Raw genomic sequence first — 16817 nt, 5'->3', positions numbered from 1 at the left:
GAATTCATCCTAGATTCTAAACTCCGTTTTATGTAGCTATCTTAAATAATGAACTAACGTACACTTCCATAACGAAAAATGCCAGTCTTCTGAAACAGAAAATTCTGTTTAGTACATCCTCATTAAACAAGATTGTCACAAAAAAGTTCCACACAAACATTGACCAAACCTTCATACTTCCAAAGGAATCCTTTAGCAAAATAACTAGTGGACACAGCCAGGAAAATACACCTTTTTAAAAAAATTTCAAAGCAGGAAAGAGATATTAAAGCTATTGCTATCAATATTGATTTTAGATGGAAGGAATACCTACATCATAGCAAAAAGCACCAGAATAGAACCATAAAAGCAGACTATAGCAAAATGACAAGGCAGGCAGGCAACTAAAGGAAGCTGTGAGCACCCTCTGCCTCAACTATCTTCACTAAGACAGGACTGTCAGATAATTGGGAGCAACATGCAATCCCTTCCCATATCACCACTTGAATGCATCTAACTTTTGGTTCATATGCCTCAAATACTAAAAAGCTTTTACTAGCATTACAGTGAAGCTGGTAAGGAAAGTACAAGGGAATAAAACAATGATCTAATCTGCCCTGTGCCCTGACAGTGTCAGTTCAAAGTTACTCCCTAGCAAACATCCAACCCAGAGCACAACTTTTTCTTTTTCCTCTTCACTGAAAACTATTGTTAACAACACATAACACCGAATACATTTTTGCTGAATACAGCTGAATACATTTTTGAATACATTTTGAATTTGAATACAAAGAAAAGTTACACACACAAGTAACCACAGGAAGATAACAGGGTCAAAGGTTAAGGCAAATTATGCAATCTAAAAGACCATAAATATTGATTCCTGATACCAAAGACAAGACTACACATGTTAATATCCTTTACAACCTTCATCTTGCAGACAACTAAAGCACTGCAGATCACTTGTGAAACACTCCACAAAAGAAAAGCTAAAAGCAAGTCTCATTCAGTGTGTCATGCACAACAGTTCAGTGTCGCTGAGAATTATTTTCTAAGGATCTGGAAATCAGAAGCTACTTACACATAATACGCAATCTTTCTTGTTTAAATATACTAAGAAGGAAGAAAAGTACAACAGAAGCTAACTAGCAAATAAAAAATGAGCTGAGTTTAACAAAAGTCCAGGCCCCTCTTTTTCAAACTGCTTCTGCTACATTATTATTATTATATATGAGAAAGGTGTTTACCTGCTTTAGGGTAGCAAGCCTGCCACATCAATATGTCAAGGCTTATAAGCCTGTTCCCAGCCATCCCTCTGCCAGGACCTCCTTTAGCCATGTGGTGGGGGATATGCACCTACAACAATGGAAGATTCTCCCAAAAATCAAGTGTACAAGAATTGGCTATCAAAGTTTTTCCTGCCATGACAGTATTCCTCTGCTCGATCTCTCTCTCCAAGGCCCATTGGGATAAGTTAAAAAAAATTACATGCTACACAGTTAGAAAGACTTGTCAAAACTAATCTTAGAAGCCTGCAATACTACTGATTCCACCCTTCCATACTACAACTTATTCCAGTGCACAACCATCCTTGCTGTCAGGTTTTTTTCCCCTCCATCTCTAACCTAAACATCTTTTATTGTGATTTGAGACCATTGCTTCTCTGCCCTTTTCAAAGGCAGGTTTATGTATTCCCTTTCTTTGTACAGCAACTTTTAATATATTTGAAAAACTATGCTCTGTTGCTATGACAAGGAAGGGAAATGTTTTCCTTGAGGTGTAGCTAAAACTTTTAAATGCCTTTCTGTGCCATTCACTGCATGCATACTTCTTCATTACCTACAGTTAAGAGGCTAGGTCACATAAAAATCAGGTCTAGGGTTATCCTCAGCTCACTCTGCAAAAAGTCCAATCACTGGGACTTGTGCAAAGCATTTGACACTGTCCCACACGACATCCTGGTCTCTAATTTGGAAAAGCATGGATTTGACCGATGGATCACTCAGTGGATAAGGAACTGGCTGGACGGTTGCACTCAAAGGGTTGCAGTCAATGGCTCAATGCCCGAGTGGAAACCAGCGACAAGTGGCATTCCTCAGGGGTCAGTACTGGGACTGGTGCTGCTTAACATCTTTGTCAGCAACATGAACAGCGGGATTGAGTGCACCCTCAGCAAGTTTGCCAATGACACCAGGCTGTGTGGAGTGGTCAACATGCTGGAGGGAAGGGATGCCATCCAGAGGGACGTGGACAGGCTGGAGAGGTGGGCCCATGCCAACCTCATGAAGTTCAACCAGGCCAAGTGCAAGGTCCTGCACCTGGATCATGGCAATCCCAGGCACAAATACAGGTTGGGTGGAGAATGGCTTGAGAGCAGCCCTGAGGAGAAGGACTTGGGGGTGCTGGTGGATGAGAAGCTTAACATGAGCCAGCAATGTGTGTTTGCAGCCCAGAAAGCCAACCGCATCCTGGGCTGCATCAAAAGAAGCATGGCCAGCAGGTCAAGGGAGGTGATTCTGCCCCTCTACTCTGCTCTGGTGAGACCCCACCTGGAGTACTGCGTCCAGCTCTGGAGTCCTCAGCACAAGAAGGACATGGACCTGTTGGAATGGGTCCAGTGGAGGGTCACGAAGATGATCAGAGGGCTGGAGCACCTCTGCTATGAAGACAGGCTGAGAGAGTTGGGTTGTTCAGCCTGGAGAAGAAAAGGCTCTGGGGAGACCTCATAGCGGCCTTCCAGTACCTAAAAAGGGCCTACAAGAAAGCTGGGGAGGGACTTTTTACAAGGGCATGTAGTGATAAGACAAGGGGTAACGTTTTTAAACTGCAAGAGGGTAGATTTAGATTAGATATCAGGAAGAAATTTTTCACTATGAGGGTGGTGAGGCACTGGAACAGGTTGCCCAGGGAAGTTGTGGATGCCCCATCCCTGGAAGTGTTCAAGGCCAGGCTGGATGGGGCTTTGAGTAACCTGGTCCAGTGGGAGGTGTCCCTGCCCATGGCTGGGGTGTTGGAACTAGATGATCTTTAAGGTCCCTTCCAACCCGAACCTATGATTCTATGAATTTCATATTACAAAAAAGCCAGCTGAACAGGTGGTCCTGTTAGACAAGTTGGTTAAAGATAAGAAAACTCCACTAGCAATGCTAAACACTGCTTGAAAAGGAAGGTAGGAGATACATGATTTGCTCTTGATACATGCATGTTACCTGTTTACCATTTTATAGTACTTACTAATTGCCTATTTTCCATATTTTTCTGGCAACTGAAGTCAGACCCATTATTTCCCTCCTTTTCCTCTGTGTCTTTTAAAGACAGGCTTCACCAGAAGAACCCTGAATTCACTGAACATGAAAGTCAAGTTCTCTAATATGCATTTTACCAAGAGCAAATAAAACGTCTGAATCACATGACCTGTTCTTTTCTTAACCCAGAACAAGTCAAGTTGTTGCCGATTAACCCTTTTCTCAACCAAGAATGAGTTCATATCATCATTTTCATTGATAACTTGACAGACAAATACGTAATTTTTTGGTATTGTATCTGTTACATTCTCCTCTCCACCGAGCTCTGGACAAACTTCCTTGGTTTCCCTCTTGCTATAAATGCTTTTATTGTTTTCTATAGCTGCATCTAGCAGAGACCACAAAGCATTATTCACCACTTCTCAGGTCTGTCTTTTATTCTTCTAACATCCTCCTCAGACTAGTTTGAGCCTCTCCTTACACGTTTCAAGTTTTTCCATTTCTTTTCCCTTTATTTTCTTCCTGTAGATCTCACCTAATTTCATTTAGATCTCTCTTTATCTGAAGTTCACTGTTTCTAGCCTAGTGTTCGCTTTCCTCCATACGCTCAGAAGGAATTATAAAATGGTATAGTTCTTAGCCAGCCACCAGACAAGACATTGCAGGAAAAACAGCAATTTTCAAGTGTAACAAGCTAAGGACCCGTGTCAAGGCCAGGATACGTCCTACTGCCCTTTCACAAGCAAGACAAGGCAAGAAAGAGAAGAATGTTTCAGTCACACAGGGAAGCGGAAAGCAAGTAGGAGTCACTATCTACCCTCAGGGCCTAAAGCAAGTTGGAGAATTTCAGCTGCTTTTTCCTAACACCCCTATCCCTCAGCAGCCTCAAGCAGCATACACAAATTGAGAGGGCACTGGTGAACAAAACCCAGATTGACAGGACACTGTGAATGGGAGCACCTGAAAACCTTTATAAAGTTTTCAAAGGTGAGTTTGGAAGATTAAGTCTGTGGCAGAGGCAGCCTGTATGTACACCAAGGGCTTCTTCTAGAGCCAGCATTTCAAAGAACAGCAGCTAAATCATAATTCCATACAAGAATACGCTGCAAGAAACAGGCCTCCGGCATCACCAAACATCCTTTCTGTATGCCTCCCAAAGCTTTCTTCCAAGGCACCTACAGAGAATCCTGCTGAAATAAAGGCAATTGCAAGTATTCAAGCATCCCAGATTTTTCTGTATAAAACCAATACTAGCTCTTAAATTCTAAACAAGCAATTTACACAAACATTTACTTGGCTACAGTTACTGAGGAAGTCCGTAGCCAGCTCAGGTCTCATGAGTCATAGCTAACTGCATTGCCACAAAATCCTTCCTGCTATACAGCTCTCAAGCCTAAGGTATTAATGAAACAAGCTTTAGAGCAGTATCCGCTTGAAAAAAAAATACTAGTTCGAGTGCTTAAGGCAAATCACACAGGGAGGTTTAAGTGGTTTTATATGCTTCAACCTTCAAGAGTGCTCCATGGGGGGGGGGGGAATACTTGAAGAAACTTCTGCTTGCTAAACCAGTCTCACTACTCTAAATGGCATTTCTTCTTTTCTCTGCAGAGGAAAGGTAGGGCAGTTCATAGCAGATCTGACTCAAGTCTGTACATTGCAACTATTAAGTGTACTTGTGCTGCTATTCCCATTGCAGAAGTAAAACTTCTCTACAGTGAAGTTATTTTAAAAATTTGAAGTTTTTTTTGTATCAAGAAAATACTAAGCAGGGCACTAGGACAAGACAAACAATACGGGCCTACAGAAAACAAGAATCATCATTCTTTAGTTCTCTCTCAGACAGGAACAGCATTAGCATAAATGTGACAGAGACTGTTATTTATCCTAGCTCCACCAGTTCAGTTATTAACAAAACAATACCATATACTGCTATGGAGATAACTGCAGCTTACAATACACTGTAATAACATATACAAACTGAGTGAGGACAAACATTGTGCTCACCTAATTCAGCAGTACAAAGCTTTGATATACCCGTTTTTATTGGTTTTGGTGTGGTTTTTTTGTGATGCCAGGAAGTAATTTTTTAATATAAGATTAAGGAAAATTTAGTATAGCTGCACATTGATTTTGCCGACAGCTAAATGTGCAAAACTGTTCAGCTGCTGAATATAATTATTGATATCTCACTATATTATTGAATTTCTAAATTTCAGAGTCCTGGTTTAAGGTAAAACGGAACCAATGTTCTCTTCAGTAATTTTACTTTTTAGCTAAGCCTCTTCTAACTAACTGAACTCTCTGAAATTAAGGGTATATTTTTAAGACAGTAGTCTGCTCCCAGAGTGATAAGACTTGATTATTTATAGTTTATGCCAAGGAATAGTATGCAGAAAGGCTCTTGCTTATACTTATTGCTATAACAACCAAGGTCAGCTAACTTTGTTATTTACCCCATTGGAGGGTTGGAAGTGGAAGAGCATAGAGGGGTCCCACCTGCGGGGAGGAGCGGACAGGACAGGTGACCCAAAACTGACCAACAGAGTATTCCATCCCATCTGCCCCACGCTCAGTATAAAAGCTGAGGGATCAAAGGGTCAGCCTCTTTCTTCAATGGCCAGTGTCCAAGGAGGACCCTGTCTGTTCATCTGCCTTTGATCCTGATCTGTGCATCCCTGACTCCAGTTCCAGAATCCAGTTCCCATCCGTCACTGAGTCCAGTCTGGGACTTCCCCAGTGCCTGCCAGTGACATGATCATCATCCTAGGAGCTTGATAGTGGGTTTGTATATATTTCATTATTTTCTTTTTATTATTAATATTTTCATTAAAGTAATTTAGTTTCTTCTAAACTCATAAGTCTCTTTCTCTCTCTCCCTCCTCTCCTTGGAGCGAGAGGTGGGGGAGAGCATCTATCATTTGTTTCAGTGGCCAATCCGGCCCAAACCATGACAGATTTATTGGCACCCAACGTGGGGCTTGACCAGGGCTTGGATAGATTGCCTGAATAGTTTGAATTCCAGCTTGCTCAGAGATTAAAACAGACAGCTCACCCCATGTCCTTCTTAAGTGAAATGTTATATCATGCCTTTAGAGACCTTTGTTTAAAGTTAATTGATGCAACGCTGCTTAACCTGATGTATGTGTTGCATGGTTTATTTGCTCTTTCTGTTTGTATGTGGTGGTTTAAATGTGCTATTCTGCTGTGGTTTGGGATTCAGATCTATAATATGATTGCTTGGATAACGGTTCTACCTGCATATCTTGGGTATCATGTAATGGATTCTATTACTAATTACACTTTTGATTTTACCTGGGGAAAGTTTACTTCACCCTTTAATGCTTATGCCAAATTGACACTATCAGAGCTAGGGGATGGAAACCTTAGATATAAGCCATATTCCATGAAACTTTTAACACTAATTTTCACATTCATCCTGCTAGAACACCAGATTACTTTTCTGTGGACTGAGTTATCATAGCCATAAGGTCTCATAAGAGAACTATATTCGTAAAAGAGTAATTTTACAATGAAAGCAAATATTAAGTACTACCTAGTTTATTTCCTCTAATAAAACTATTTCAAAATTGTGAAAAATCTTTGCTTTAGAAAAGGCATTTTGTAAAGCAATGCATTTTGGTTTACTTAGGTTTTACAAAATTCTCTTAAGGGAAAAAAAGCTATCTGTGTTTTGCCAATTAATACTATGCTTGGTAAGAATTTTACCAGACAAGAGAGATCTAAAAACATGGTCTCTCATGCCCTATTAAATACTAAGGAGAAGTATTAAGTCAAGTTAGTGTATTTCTTTCTGGAGTCACTGCTCATTTTCAGCATACAGCCTGAACACTGCTCATCCAAATGGTCTACTCCTTGTTGTATCCTCCCTTGACATTATTTCCTCTGAGCAAGCATCATCACTGTATTTTCCTTTTGAGATTTCTTCCTTCCCCAAAGTTGAAGTACACGCAGCAAAATCCTGCCTCTGCTTAGGAACTTGTCCTCTCCTTGTCCCTTCTTATTCTTTTAAACAAGTACATTAATCACAAGCTATATCTATGATGACTCTAGATTATTGCGGTGGGTATACCCTAGCTGGCTGACAGACCCCCACCCAGCTGCTCTCTCGCTTCCCCTCCTCAACTATACAGGGGAAGAAAATAAGATGAAAAACTGTGGGTCAAGATAGAGACAGGGAAACCGCTTACCAATTGCCATAATGGGCAAACCAGACTAATTCATTTAATCTATTGCCAATTAAAAATAAGAGTTGGGTGATGAGAAACAAAGACAAAACTAAAAACAAAGGAGCAGGGGAAGGGGGGGTTGCAGTCAGTTCATAATATTTCAACTCTGCCACTCCTTCCTCACAATTTTCCCCTGCTCCAGGATGGTTCCTCTCCATGGCTACAGCCCTTCAGAATAAACCTACTCTAGCATCGGCTCTCCACAGGATACAGCCTTCTGCAGTGCAAATCTAGCTGCTGTGGTGTGGGTTCCTCCCCAGGGTGCAGTGTGTATATCCAGTCCTGCGTGGTCCTCTCCACGGGCTGCAGGGAAATGCCTGCTGTGCAGCAGTCTCCTCCAGGGGATCTTTGCTCGGCACATGGAACACCACCTCCTGCTCTCACCGCAGGGCTTTCTCACACTTTTTTCCCCCCTCACTCCTCTTTCTCTCACACTGCTGCACAGCGTTTATGCCCTTTCTTAACTGTTTACCCCGAGGCACCACCACAGTGACTGGGGGGCTCAGCTGTACCCTGCAGTGGGTCCACTAGAGCCAGCTGAAACTGGCTGTGTCCAGTGCACGGCAGCCCCAGTCTCTCCTCACAGAGGCTGCCCTGCAGCCCCCACCCTTGCCACATATACCCAATGCAATTATAAAAGTGCATAAAGATCCTTTTTTCTCTACAAGTTATTTTTGAAGACACTTGGCTTTGGAAGTATAAACATTAAAGTTACTAAATAAAGTCATTAATTTTGCAAGGGGGTTTTTTGGTTTGTTTGGCTAGTTGTTTTTTTTGTTTGTTTTGTTTTTTTGTTTTGTTTTTTTAATATCATTAACTGTCCTAGACCTAACTGTCAGGGTAGAACAACTTAGAAAAAGCATTGTATTTCATTGTTTATCATACATTTTATTCAAAATGTACTGAAAACCCAAGAGGTGTGGCAAGTTCTAATTCACTGAATTTGCAATACTTTTTTTATTTTTCCTGAAACAAAATCCAAGTAGATCCACAAACCTGGGGAATTAGGGTCAGCCAAAATTCACAATACAAAATTCTGGTTTCCCTTTCTGAATTCCAAAATCCAGACAAAACCTAGTAGAAACATTAGACTAGGATGTTTTGTCTTTCCTTGCTGTTATTCTTAAGCAATAAGAATCTACTTTTTAGTTACATCGGCTGGCTGTATTTTTTACAGAATATAGGAAAACATTGCAAACAAGTAAACGAGACCACTTTATGTCTACCAAAACAGTGATGATCCTTTTAGGTGGCAAAACATGGGACATCTAATCATTCTATGATTCGTTCATTACTACATTAAAAAGAAAAACTCTCATAATGGCACATTTACATGTATAGAAAAATCTTATCAAGAAAATAGGCTTTAAAAATATAAAAGCTTATTAAGTGTTTTTACATTCTTTGCTATTACCCAAATATTTCACTTCAGATCTTGTGTTAGGATATTTGCCTTTCCAAGTGTAATGAATATTGTTTTTTCTTTTAAACAATAATTATCTTGTCTTTTCAAACCTTGGCTGAAGTAGAGGCCCACTGCACCCATGAAAGCAGAAGCACACTAAGCAGAATTGCACACTATGCAACTTTAAAATTAGCTTGGTGTCCTGGTTCCGGTGGGGATAGGGTTAACTTTTCCTGGTATTCCATGCCATGTGAGCCACGCCCACCCTGAGCTGCCGGGGGAGGGGGCAGGAAGTTGCTGCTTAAAAGCGGGCTGGGGCGGCCCGGGTCCGGCCGGCGAGCGAGCGGCGGTTCCGTAATCGCGTTTGTATATTCCCCTATCCGTGTTGTTGTTGTTGTTTGCCTGTTCCCTTTGCTGTTCTGTTAAACTGCCTTTGTCTCAACCCAAGAGTCTTGCCTTTTCTTACGATTCTTCCTGTGTTTGGAAGGCACGAGCGAGCGACACGTGGTTCTTTGTTGCCGTCTGAGGCTAAACCACGACAGTCCTTTTTGGCGCCCAACGTGGGGCTCGAAGGGTTGAGATAACGACAGAATCCAACTAGAACGTGGAAAAAACGGTTTTGGTTTTTTTTTTTTGTATGCATTTATTTTATTAGGTAAGTAGTCACTGGTCATCATGTTGCTTGGTTTGTTCTCATGGCTGTGTTACATAAATTCCTATATGGCTTATGTACTCCCTGCGATGCTGTTTACCATGTCTGGAACAGGGATGAGGATTATCATTCTGCTGTCCTGTGCGATATCTGTTTATGATATGATAACATCACTGTTCAGACGGCTATTTTGGGGTGTTTATGTGGTTTTGCTGTCCTGTCCGTACATTGGACACCGTCTCTCAGAATTTGTTAATAATTTCCCCAGCCCTTTTGCCTCCCTTTTCTCCTTCGGGTCAGGTATGACAGCTTTTGAGAATTTTGAATATCCTTGGGATACTCAAACTAGCGTGTTCGTAGTGCTATGTCTCCTGAATACGTTCCAGGTCTTGTTTAGGGTTAAGCGACTATTTAAGACTACCACCCGGAGATCTGCTCCGAGGCTGGATAGTCAGGGGTGGCATGGCATGTGGGAGAGCATGGGCAGGTACCTAGAGAACTACTCACCTCCAATGGTCTGGGACTTCACCCCTGAACAATTACAGGACCCTGATAAAGTGGTAGAATATTTGAAGGGAAAATGCTGTGGCTATTCTAGAGAGGCACAACTCACCGCGCTGTGCTGGGCCCTGGCCAGTATCTACCAGGCACTGCTCAGAATTATGCAGCACCCTCAAGGGGAAGAGATGGAAACCAGACCTGCGGCGGCCCCTGCGGCTGCTGCAGCCCCTGCGGCAGCCCCTGCGGCGGCCCCTGCGGCTGCTGCAGCCCCTGCTGCAGCCCCTGCGGCGGCCCCTGCGGCTGCTGCAATCCTTGCGACGGACACTGCGGCTACTGCAATCCTTGCGACAGACACTGCGGCTACTGCAACCCCCGTGGTAGCCACTGCCACTGAACCAGGGAACCAACCCATGCCAGTATCAGTTGCCCCCATACAGAAGAAGAAGTACACAAAGAAATCAGTTCGCTTAGTAAGAGATGATGATGAACCAGGGCCATCACGAGAGCAGGAGGAAGAGGCAGAACCAGAGATAATTACTCGATCCCTATCCTTGAGTGAGCTGCGGGATATGCGAAAAGATTTTAGCCGACTTTCAGGCGAGCACATTGTCACCTGGCTGCTCCGGTGCTGGGATAATGGGGCCAGTAGCCTGGAATTAGAGGGTAGGGAGGCCAGGCAGCTGGGATCCCTGTCTAGGGAAGGCGGCATTGACAAGGCGATCGGGAAAAAGACCCAAGCCCTCAGCCTCTGGAAACGACTCCTGTTAGGCGTGAGGGAGAGGTACCCCTTCAGCGAGGATGTTGTATGTCAGCCAAGCAAGTGGACTACCATGGAAAGAGGTATCCAGTACCTGAGAGAATTAGCCGTGCGGGAGATGATTTATTATGACTTGGACAATGCAGACTTACCCACAGACCCTGATGAGGTGCAATGCACAAGGCCCATGTGGCGGAAGTTTGTACGGAGCGCACCATCGTCATATGCCAACTCCCTGGCAGTAATGGAATGGAAAGGTGAAGAGGGACCAACGGTGGATGAGGTAGCTGGCCGGCTCCGGCGATATGAAGAAAGTCTCTCTTCCCCCCTTGTCTCAGCTGTGGAGAAACTGTCGCGGAAGGTCCAGCAACTTGAAGAGAATATGTCCTACTCCCCACCTGCACGGGCCAGCATCTCAGCTATTAGAAGCAGGCATTTCCCCACTCGAGAGAGAGAGTACAGAGGGTACACACCACGAGGCACCCTGTGGTTCTACCTGCGGGACCACGGAGAGGACATGAGGAAGTGGGACGGACAACCTACTTCGATCCTGCGGACACGGGTACAGGAGTTGCAAGGAAGGACAACCACAAAAGGGGATCCCTCCAGGAAAAGTGCCGCCCCAGTTTCCAGTGGGCCGTTCCCCAGACAAAGCAGAAGGCTTGATCTTGCTTCTGATCCTCTTGAAGGAACTTCCAAGTCATTTATGCAAGAAGTGAGTAATGGATACTATGACCAGTATTAGGGGGGCCCTGCCTCCGGCCAGGTGGAGGAAAGGGATAACCGGGTTTATTGGACGGTGTGGATTCGATGGCCTGGCACATCAGACCCACAGGAGTATAAGGCTCTAGTGGACATGGGTGCGCAGTGTACTTTAATACCATCAAGCTATAGAGGGGCAGAACCCATTTGTATTTCTGGGGTGACAGGGGGATCCCAAGAGTTGACTGTACTGGAGGCGGAAGTGAGCCTAACTGGGAATGAGTGGCAAAAGCATCCCATTGTGACTGGCCCAGAGGCTCCATGCATCCTTGGCATAGATTACCTCAGGAGAGGGTATTTTAAGGACCCAAAAGGGTACCGCTGGGCCTTTGGCATAGCTGCTTTGGAGACAGAGGAAGTTAAACAGTTGTCTGCCTTGCCTGGTCTCTCGGAGGATTCTTCTGTTGTGGGGTTGTTGAGGGTCAAAGAACAACAGGTGCCGATTGCTACCACAACGGTGCATCGGCGGCAGTATCGCACTAACCGAGACTCTCTGATTCCCATCCATGAGCTGATTCGTCAACTAGAGGTTCAAGGAGTGATCAGCAAGACTCGCTCACCCTTTAACAGTCCCATATGGCCGGTGCGAAAATCTAATGGAGAGTGGAGGCTAACTGTAGACTATCGTGGTCTGAATGAAGTCATGCCACCGCTGAGTGCTGCTGTGCCGGACATGCTAGAACTCCAGTACGAACTGGAGTCCAAGGCAGCCAAGTGGTATGCCACGATTGATATAGCGAATGCATTCTTCTCAATCCCTTTGGCAGCAGAGTGCAGGCCACAGTTTGCTTTCACTTGGAGGGGCATCCAATACACCTGGAATCGACTGCCCCAGGGGTGGAAACACAGCCCCACCATTTGCCATGGACTGATCCAGACTGCACTGGAACAGGGTGAAGCTCCAGAACATCTGCAGTACATTGATGACATCATTGTATGGGGAAACACAGCAGAAGAAGTTTTTGAGAAAGGGAGTAAAATAGTCCAAATCCTTCTGAACGCTGGTTTTGCTATAAAGCGAAGTAAGGTCAAGGGACCTGCGCAGGAGATCCAGTTTTTAGGAATAAAATGGCAAGATGGACGCCGTCAGATTCCAATGGATGTGATCAACAAAATAGCAGCTATGTCTCCACCAACTAGTAAAAAGGAAACACAGGCTTTCTTAGGTATTGTGGGTTTTTGGAGAATGCATATCCCAGATTACAGTCAAATTGTAAGCCCTCTGTATCAAGTAACCCGGAAGAAGAATGATTTTAAATGGGGTCCTGAGCAACGACAAGCTTTTGAACAAATCAAACAGGAAATAGTCCATGCAGTGGCCCTGGGGCCAGTCCGGGCAGGACAAGATGTTAAAAATGTGCTCTACACTGCAGCCGGGGAGAACGGCCCTACCTGGAGCCTCTGGCAGAAAGCACCAGGGGAGACTCGAGGTCGACCCCTAGGGTTTTGGAGTCGGGGATACAGAGGATCCGAAGCCCGCTACACTCCAACAGAAAAAGAGATATTGGCAGCATATGAAGGGGTTCGAGCTGCTTCGGAAGTGGTTGGTACAGAAGCACAGCTCCTCTTAGCACCTCGACTGCCGGTGCTGGGTTGGATGTTCAAAGAAAGGGTCCCCACCACACATCATGCAACCGATGCTACATGGAGTAAGTGGATTGCACTGATCACGCAGCGAACTCGAATGGGAAACCCCAGTCGCCCGGGAATTCTGGAAGTGATCATGGACTGGCCAGAAGGCAAGGATTTTGGAATGTCACCAGAGGAGGAGGTGACGCGTGCAGAAGAGGCCCCACCATATAATAAACTGCCAGAAAATGAGAAGAAATATGCCCTGTTCACTGATGGGTCCTGCCGTATTGTGGGAAAGCATCGAAAGTGGAAGGCTGCTGTGTGGAGTCCTACACGACGGGTTGCAGAAGCCAGTGAGGGACAGGGTGAATCGAGCCAGTTTGCAGAGGTGAAGGCTATTCAGCTGGCTTTGGACATTGCTGAGCGAGAAAAATGGCCAGTACTTTATCTCTACACTGACTCATGGATGGTGGCAAATGCTCTGTGGGGATGGTTACAGCAGTGGAAGCAGGGCAACTGGCAGCGCAGAGGCAAACCCATCTGGGCTGCTGACCTATGGCAAGATATTGCTGCCCGGATAGAGAATCTGGTTGTGAAAGTACGCCATGTAGATGCCCACGTACCAAAGAATCGGGCCACGGAGGAACATCAGAAGAACCAGCAGGTGGATCGGGCCGCTAGGATTGAAGTGGCTCAGGTGGATCTGGACTGGCAACATAAGGGTGAACTATTCATAGCTCGGTGGGCCCATGACTCCTCAGGCCATCAAGGGAGAGATGCGACATATAGATGGGCTCGTGACCGAGGGGTGGACTTGACCATGGACACTATTGCACAGGTCATCCATGAATGTGAGACATGCGCTGCGATCAAACAAGCCAAGCGTTTGAAGCCTCTTTGGTATGGAGGGCGATGGCTGAAATATAAATATGGGGAGGCCTGGCAGATTGATTATATCACGCTGCCACAGACTCGTCAAGGCAAGCGCTATGTGCTCACAATGGTGGAAGCAACCACTGGATGGCTGGAAACATACCCTGTGCCCCATGCCACTGCCCGGAACACTATCCTGGGCCTTGAAAAGCAAGTCCTGTGGCGACATGGTACCCCAGAGAGAATTGAGTCGGACAATGGGACTCATTTCCGAAACAGCCTCATAGACACCTGGGCCAAAGAGCATGGTATCGAGTGGGTGTATCACATCCCCTATCACGCCCCAGCCTCTGGGAAGATAGAACGATACAATGGACTGTTAAAAACTACACTGAGAGCAATGGGTGGTGGGACTTTCAAACACTGGGATACGCATTTAGCAAAAGCTACCTGGCTAGTTAACACCAGGGGATCTAACAATCGGGCTGGCCCTGCCCAATCAAAACTTCCACGTACTGTAGAAGGGGATAAAGTCCCCGTAGTGCACATGAAGAATATGCTAGGGAAGACAGTCTGGGTTAGTCCTGCCTCAGGCAAAGGCAAACCCATCCGTGGGATTGCTTTTGCCCAAGGACCTGGGTGCACTTGGTGGGTGATGCGGAAGGATGGGGAAGTCCGATGTGTACCTCATGGAGATCTGATTTTGGGCGAGAATAGCCAATGAATCAGATTGTGTGCTGTTAATTGCTAAGTAACACTGTCACTGTATGTCCTCATTGCTATCAGTTGTACTACAAGTAAGGCACAGGGATGATGGGATAAGAACTGATCTCAGCAGCCGGCGCCCAGCAGTTTCCTCAAGATCTACATCTTCAGCCTACAGACTGCGTGCATGAGCCACACCAGGTGCACCAGTCACAAGCTCCGAAAAATACAGCATGCAACAGACCAGCACCACCCAGCATCTCACCTGCCCTGAGAGACCGTTCTAACAGATGGAGCCCAAAGCCGTGGATTAAAAGAACTCAACGGACACTTTGGAGGGATGACCCATAAACTAAGGGTATTATATGTGTGTGTATATATATATATAACAGGGGAAAGTGGTGGCAATTCATTGGAACCTGCTGGGCATGGCATAGATGGTATGGAATAAGGGGTGGATAATGTCCTGGTTCCGGTGGGGATAGGGTTAACTTTTCCTGGTATTCCATGCCATGTGAGCCATGCCCACCCTGAGCTGCCGGGGGAGGGGGCAGGAAGTTGCTGCTTAAAAGCGGGCTGGGGCGGCCCGGGTCTGGCCGGCAAGCGGCGAGCGGCGGGGGAGCGGCGGTTCCGTAATCGCGTTTGTATATTCCCCTATCCGTGTTGTTGTTGTTTGCCTGTTCCCTTTGCTGTTCTATTAAACTGCCTTTGTCTCAACCCAAGAGTCTTGCCTTTTCTTACGATTCTTCCTGTGTTTGGAAGGCACGAGCGAGCGACACGTGGTTCTTTGTTGCCGTCTGAGGCTAAACCACGGCACTTGGTTTAATCCATTGCAAAGAAGCCCTCTCATCTGAGAATCTCCTTTTGAAGTCTGGAACAAGCATATATTACATGTGTTACTTCTGCAGTTAAACCACATTTTAAACTTGAAACCCAAGGTTCTCAAGAATAAATTCGGTGAATCTGCACACCTGTCAAAGATGTTCAGATGCAGAAGTGATCATATCAAAATAATTTTTAGTAATTTTTGTGTGGAATCAATTATCCTATAGTCCTACAGTACCAAATTTGTTAATGAACATTTTATCCAGTTATTTCCTGTTAATAATGTGGAATTACTATGTAGTATCAAGTCATGCTGTATTGGTTTATATGCGAACACACCTCTGACACATGCTATTCCCAACTGTCCACTGAAAAACCAATGACTTGCAATAGCAAAATCTAGAATATAACAAACATGCACTTGAAATATCAGCTAAACTTTGATCAAAGACATGAAATGGCACTGTGTTATTAGAAGAAATAAGGGCAAGACTGTTGTAAAACAGCATGTGCACACAGCCACTGCCTGAAGTGATCTACCATTGACTGTGGATACTCCATGGATTAGTGAAGAGGTGTTAACAGATTTAGATATACGCTGTGAGAAATGAGGATATTAACCAATGGGCCTGTCCTGTTTGAACACAGTCTGAAGAACCCTAAACTTTATTAAAGTAATAACTTGTGTTTAGTGCTAACTATCAGTTAATAACTCCAGGATATAAGATATAGTGTGGGCAAGTAACGGAACATCGTTGAGGAAGACTGTAAACATGCTCAAGTGACTCACACATGGGGTGCTGGAAAACACACATATCACACTAATCGTTGCTTAGTCTTATGTGCTCGACAAGTAGAACACCCACACTTAGATAACGTAGGCCTGTGATGGACTCAGGGGCACCTTATCAAACATGCCTGAGATTCCTGCCCTGCTGTTGAAGAAGATCAAAGCACAGGGAAAAACTACACCTGCTTGAACCATTGAAATACGGGCAAAACCAACAAGTTTGAACTCTCACTCTCTCACTAACAAGGACTCTCTTGCTCCATGGTGCCTGCGTCCTCTGCTTGTGTGCCTCTGCCTGGGTGTTGCTTCAGAGATTCCCCAATCCATGAGGTATCGAGATTAAATTTGTTCTTTGCCTTTCATCCGTGGTTCTGTGTCAGCTCATGCACATGGATACTGGAAATGGAAGCCTGCATGTTGTCACCTTGGTGGGAATTAAACCAGAGAACTGAGTCCCCTGCAGGAAAAATGCAAATGATGCTTCTCAGCTATCCATTAGGAGCA

General features: G+C 44.9%; 1 protein-coding gene across 16 annotated transcripts in view; it reads right to left on the bottom strand.

The window, feature by feature from the left end:
* The window catches only part of LOC128901982 (ceramide transfer protein-like), a 130101-nt gene that overhangs the window by 94083 nt on the left and 19201 nt on the right, over window positions 1-16817 (bottom strand). For 4 of the 16 annotated variants that reach the window (XM_054184220.1, XM_054184225.1, XM_054184223.1 and 1 more), the window contains exon 2: window positions 1227-1335. The exons of the other annotated variants lie outside the window; for them this stretch is intronic. The gene's annotated coding sequence lies outside the window, so the exon portion shown is untranslated. The remainder of the gene's footprint in view (window positions 1-1226; window positions 1336-16817) is intronic. 16 annotated transcript variants of the gene reach the window in all.

Source organism: Rissa tridactyla, chromosome W (assembly GCF_028500815.1).
Source record: "Rissa tridactyla isolate bRisTri1 chromosome W, bRisTri1.patW.cur.20221130, whole genome shotgun sequence".
In the NCBI taxonomy this organism is placed as follows: Eukaryota; Metazoa; Chordata; class Aves; order Charadriiformes; family Laridae; genus Rissa; species Rissa tridactyla.
Note: the sequence above shows the minus strand (reverse complement) of the source record. Positions and strands in the feature narration are given on the sequence as shown.